The sequence below is a fragment of the Mustela erminea genome, chromosome 9 (assembly GCF_009829155.1).
Source record: "Mustela erminea isolate mMusErm1 chromosome 9, mMusErm1.Pri, whole genome shotgun sequence".
NCBI lineage: Eukaryota > Metazoa > Chordata > Mammalia > Carnivora > Mustelidae > Mustela > Mustela erminea.
Genome location: NC_045622.1, coordinates 99,386,356 through 99,393,078, shown reverse-complemented (window position 1 = coordinate 99,393,078; position 6,723 = coordinate 99,386,356).

The following is a 6,723-nucleotide window of genomic DNA, read 5'->3' as shown; positions in this document are numbered from 1 at the left end:
CAGTAGAGTAGGATTTGTTGAATGACCTCAGAATGGTGCATTTGGGAGAAACTGCACGTCAGCTTGACTTGACATGTAGACCTGAGAAATGCATTCCAATTTCATCCTGATGGACAAGGAATAGGGTCAACTAAACTTTTTCAAGAGATAAATTTTCCTTCAGCATTATTCATATATATATATATATATATATATATATATATATTTCATCCTAAAGTGAGAACGGAAGTAATAAAACACAGGTTTTTTTGACATTAAAATATATACTACCATCATCCATGAATAGAACATATTGTCTATAGGTATTTTGGAGAAAAATTTCCCAGGAAAACCAGAAAACAATGTATGAAAATATTTTTTATCATCAGTAGAATGCAGATAATTAAGATCTTTATGAAAAAGGTTTGACATTCATAAGAAGATTGGTAATAGTGTAACACTATCAAGGGGGAGTATTTCTAATACATGAAGAATATTTGACAATGAAATGCAATCAGATTAAAAAAAATAATTTCAACAGCAACATAAAGGGGAAAGTGGGGGCACTTGGGTGGCAGAGTGGCTTAAGCATCCAACTCTTGATTTTGGCTCAGGTTGTCATCTCAGGGGCATGGAATCAACCCTGCTTTCAGGCTCCACACTCAGCTTGGAGTGTGCTTGAAACTCTCTCCCTTCCCTCGGTCCCTTCCACTTGTGCTTTCTTTCTCTCTACAATAAATCAATAAATCTTTTTAAAAAATGAAGAGGCAGGAAATGGAGAGAAAATGATAAGAAATGCAAATTATAGCACACTTATGTGCAAAAAGAATCATATAAAATAAAATGTAGACAAATTATTAAGAAAAAAAATGAATATTGTGGTGGCTTCAACTACATCACTTGTACCTCAGAGTAAAAGACAGTGTAGGAATATCTACAGGCTTTGAGAGAAAAAGAATGTGAATGATAAGTCTTACTCTTAGTCCTATTGTTTTTCATTAATGCAAAAAATAAAAAGATGCTTTCATATCAGCCTAATATTTACTACCCACAAGTTCTATTTGAGCAAATGTTTTACTTTATTAAAGAATTTCATAACATCATAAGTGATTAATCTGTATAAAAACTTAAAGGAAAGTCAGAATATAAATAATTGGTATATTTTGTCTTCATCCTGAAGAGCTACCTTAATAGCACTTAGGGAGAAGAATGATCATCAAACCAGGAGTCCTACACTTTGATTTGCATGGCAGTCTACCATTTTTTAATGGCCTGACTCTTGGTCAAATCAGCAAACAACTAGCATCTTGTATTCTTCATTTATAAAATATAACTGATAAGTAAAGTTATTAGTGTCACTTAAATATGAAATGATAAATTGAAATGGCATTTGAGAAATTGATTAGTGGCTGGGACACATGGGATAGCTATTACTTTTTTTTTTTTTTTTTTTAAAGATTTTATTTATTTATTTGACAGAGAGAGATCACAAGTAGGCAGAGAGGCAGGCAGAGAGAGAGGAGGAAGCAGGCTCCCCGCCGAGCAGAGAGCCCGACGTGGGACTCGATCCCAGGACCCTGAGATCATGACCTATTACTAAGACATTAACCATCTACAACAGAAGTCCTATGACTATCTCCATATTCTTTTCTCAACGGTGCTGTCTTCACGATGTTCTCTTCTCACCCATCTTCTAGAAGAAAGGAACCCACAGAAAAGATACTATTTTATTTAGAAAAACATAATTTATAATAAATTCTCCCAGACTGCTAAAATCTAGGATTAACTATACAAGATAGGCAGTTAGCAAATGCAGATTTAATTACCTTTGGAGTCTCCCAGATTCTATCCAAACTTAATGTATCGAAAACATATTGCGTGAATAAACCCAGCTAGACTTTTTACAATACATCACAGCAGCCTTTATCAAGAGCATAGTCTTTTTTCAACAACTTTCTTCCTGCTGTGCCTTATGAGGGAATATTAACTCATTCATCATTTCTAAGTCATAGCCCATTATGGTACATTGACTTCTTAAGTGCTACCATAACTGTTAAGACTTTTGTAAGACTTTTGTAATGACACCTCCACATTGGAGGACGGTGAGTTGATGGGAGCAAATGCTCTTCCTTGGTGAGGAAGTAAAGCTAGAAAGATTCAGGGGTAGGGGCTGCAGAGCAGAGCCTGGAGATGATGGCGTGGTTTGGAGAGGACTGGGAGCTCATTGGGCATCCCACAGAAGTTCTGGGCTGAGAATAAGAATAATGGTGAAAACATGACCTAGACTGGGGAAGTTTTCTTTGAATAAAGTGTTAGAATGTGAATGTGTTAAATCACGTTTCAGTGTGGCGATCTAGGTCAAACGGTAGAAACTTTGAGTTAGGAGCAGAGTCAGTTCTGAGGACGTAACCACAATATGGTGATAACAGTTTATAATACAGTTTTGTCTACTTCAAAGCTGATGAGAGTGGATCATTTTAAGCTTTCTAGCCACACACACAAATAGTAGTGAACTATATAAAGTGATGGTAATAATGTATTTGTAATTATTCCACAATGTATATGCATATAAAATCATCATACTGTTTACCTCGAATATATACAATATATTTGTCAATGATTCCTCGATAAGGTTAAACAAAACAAAACAAACAAACAAAAAACCAGATCTCCTTAGGAGAGTGGGAATAGACTGGACCAAAATGAAACACCTAGACTTGATTTCAAGTTAATTCTCTGAAGGCAAATCCAACTTCACACTCTACCCTGGGTTGCTATTGCCTTGAATATGGTTTTAGGGTTGTTTCGCTATGTATTTTCTCATATTTAACTTATGAAATAGAATACACAGAGACACATAGAGAGAGAGAGAAGAGCGCTGGGGTTGGGGTAGAGAACTGGGCAGGAAAAACCCCTGTAATCTCCATATGAATAAAAAATTAGAACACTACCATCATCTCCAGAGTCAACCATCCTGTCCTCACTGCTCAACTTCCTAAGGACTAACTATTCTCTTGATATTGATCTGCAATCTCCTCTGTGCCTAGTCACCTTAGTCAAGTATTTATCTTAGCTGTTACAGAGTTTTGTTGTGGCTCAAATAAGAACAAAGTGAGTCTTTGTGAAGATTAAACAGGAGTACTTAGTGTATGACACCCAGCAAACCCTCATTTAAAGATTTTCAAATGCAAATTTTGTCAAATGCAAATTTTCTTTTTCAAATAACTTTTAAAAAATGTTCTAAATCAGCGGCACTTCAGTGATTTAGTCCCTTAAGTGTCCAACTCTTGATTTCTACTCAGCTCCTGATCTCACGGTCCTGGGATCAAGCCCTGGTCAGTGGGGAGCCTGCTTGAGGTTTCTCTCCCTCTCCCTCTGCCCCTATCCCTGCTCCTGCTCTTTTTCAGTATTTCTCTAAAAATAAATCTTTATTTTTCTCTAAACCAAAAATAATACTAAGCTCTATTAGTTTATAATTTTCCTATATATTTGGAAGTACTCTATAACTCATTGTCATTCTCTTAAAGACAGTTTTTGAGCAGAGATGAAGACCATTAGTTACCATGAGGGCCAAGGATGTCTAAACTTCTGTCAGTTTATGGAGATCAGAGAAAGGATTAGGACCTCAAGTTTGTTTTCATCACAGAATTCCTTAAGTGCAGGAGAATACGGTCCCTGGCGCCCTGGAGGAATTTCTAATGACAAATTCCTGAATGGCATGCAATATTCATTGTGGTTTGCACACTTTATAATCCGGATTCGATCCTAGCTGCACTTTGTCAACTTAGATCTAAAGGAAATCAACCTGGTGAACTTCTATTGGGGAAGGTAAACCCAAACTTCTTGGAAAGAATAGTGCTCTAGGATAAGAGAAATGTAATTTATAATGCACTCTCTATAAAGTATTAATTAATCATGTGGGCTTGGGCATCTCTAGGGATAATTTTAATGATGAAAATATAGATCGTGATTTGATTCCTTTGGATATAAAATTATTTCATTTGACTTCCAACTGTTGCTCTGAATATATGACTCATTGTGGGAATGTTGGTTGAGTGATGTCAGTTGTCTCTAAAATAATAGCAGCTTTCTTTCTGTGAATGGCTGATGAGTTGCACTGAGTGACATGTGAATTCAAGAAGCTGACATGAAATGCTCTGGACAGAATCAAGCCCTGGTCAGTGGGGAGCCTGCTTTCAGTGAGCCTGCTTCACAGAATTTCAGTGAAGAAAGGGGGGACACCAGAAGGAAGAAGTAGGAATGGATCCACAAAAAGTGAAAGAACATGAGGTGAATTATTTCTCTTCCCTTCCCATTATCCTGCCTGACTGTGTGAGATCCGCTAAGTATATTTTGCCTCCATTGTACAGCTAGCTGACTGACTTTCAGTTAAAGTTGAATACAGGCATCTTCTCTGAATTTTATAGACTCGCTTGTTTTGAGGTTGAGGCGATGATAAATTCAAAGTGCTGCCCATTGAAAGTGCCATACAACATTCTAAGATACAGGCAGACAACAATGGGGAATGATGCTTAGATAAGAAATGCTTAGATAAGAAATTTGCTTAGATAAGATGCTTAGATAAGTGATACTTAGATAAGAAATTTCAAATTAAAAAGAAACCCAAAACATTTTTAGAACTTGTGGGGGAGTGGGGAAGCTGAAAAAGCATTGATTAAGAAAAAGTGATTCACAGGTTGCTAGGAAAGTGATAAAGCCCAAATTGAAAGGACAAATATACTCCCTGCACTAACCCTCTCATGATTATTGATAACTCCTTCCTCAAAACAAATAAACAAACAAACAAACAAAGAAGCTCCAAGAATTCAAGAATTAAGTTAACCTAAGACCCTATACAGCTCACCAAAAAAATCAGTTGAAAATAACTCAAAACTTGTCTCTATTTATCTCATCTCTGTTAATTTTGTTGCCTGCCCTTGTTTCTGGGAAGATGCCTTAGGACAATAATTTCAAGTATGGAATATTTTATTTACAGATCATTTAAAATCTTTGAAGCTATTTCTTTTAATTATTTACAAACATTTGCTGACTATTGGTTAAATAATTGGTAACCTGTATTTGACAAGATATAGATCAAAGGTAAAATAATTAGAAATATTTATGAAGGCCCTACAATATACTGGGTGACTTCCACATTTTATCTCACAACAGTCTCAGGAGATAGATGTACCCACCATTGATGTATTTATCCATTGCCAATGTGATGATCTGAGAAAAAAAACAGTACATGCCAAAGATTGTACAGATCACGGATACCTGGCGAGAACTGAAAGCTAAATTTGTGTAGCAACATGGACGGGCTGGAAGATATTATGCTGAGTGAAATAAGTCAAGCAGAGAGAGTCAATTATCATATGGTTTCACTTATTTGTGGAGCATAACAAATGGCATGGAGGACAAGGGGAGTTAGAGAGGAGAAGGGAGTTGGGGGACTATGGACTTCGAAAAACAATCTGAGGGTTTTGAAGGGGCAGGGGGTGGTAGTTTGGGGGAACCAGGTTGTGGTATTAAGGGGGGCACTGATTGCATGGAGCACTGGGTGTGGTGCAAATACAATGAATATTGTTACGCTGAAAAGAAATTAAAAAGAAATTTGTGCAAACACTCAGTATTTGAAGACAGAATATAAGACTTTCTTTCTGTCCTTTGGGAATTTAGGAAAACAAAACTTAAGACTATATTGGGTTTAGTTTGACATAAGTTAAATATGGAAATATTGGGTCAGTGAGGTACTCTTTTAAGTCATTAGAGTATACAATACCTATTGAGTATACACTTAGTATCAGTAAGTATGGTAAGCACATAACTTTTTGCTAAGTATATTACTAAATGAGATTTGTTGTTTCAGATTGCCAGACTCTATTAATTATGTCTCTGGGTTTGGGATAATTATTTTCTCTATGAGTAGGTTACTTTTTTTAAGTGAGCTTATTAGAAATACTTCTCAGAATTATTGGGAGAATTTAAAATGTTTATGTTATGCATGTGGGATGCTCAAATTGCAAGCTTAAATACAAATTATTAAACCTACTGATAGTGTAGTAAAGTAATGAAATGAGGCCATATGATGATTCATAGGAAACCCAAAATTTATTATGTACATTATGATCAAGGTTTTTCAAAATTTTGGCAATAGCAGAAAGCCCAAAGTTTAAGCAAAATCTTAACTGAAACATATAAATTTTCAAAGCTAGATTTATCCTCTTTAAGAAGGGGCCTCTAGAACAAGTGAACACAAGTTCCTACAGTGAGGGGAGAACTACAGCAGGGAGTAAATGATGACCTCTTTCTTCTAACCACTGCTCTTACAGAGGGACTATTTGTGGCTGGAGAAGCATATCCAAGGACATGACAACATTCAGTGCATTGTATTCTCTAAGAATAAATTGCATTCTCTAAAATAACAGAGATTTTTATTCTCTATTCTTACTCTTTGTAATTGGGCTACATATGCAGGAGAGAGGAACAGATCGAGATTGCAGTTTTGTTTGAATATTTTCTGCATTTTTTAGACTAAGATAGTTTGTCATAACTTATTATCTCATTTTGTCATCTGCATATCAAGATTAGAATGGCTGAAATACTTTAAGGATCATGATTTTGGAGGTTATCTGGTTTTGCATGAAATAATTAAGTAATTGGAGGAAAGGGGACTTCAACATTAAATTTCTTCTGTTCCAGGTATGGATTCAGGCTCTAGATTCAGGAAACTCTGATTCAAAT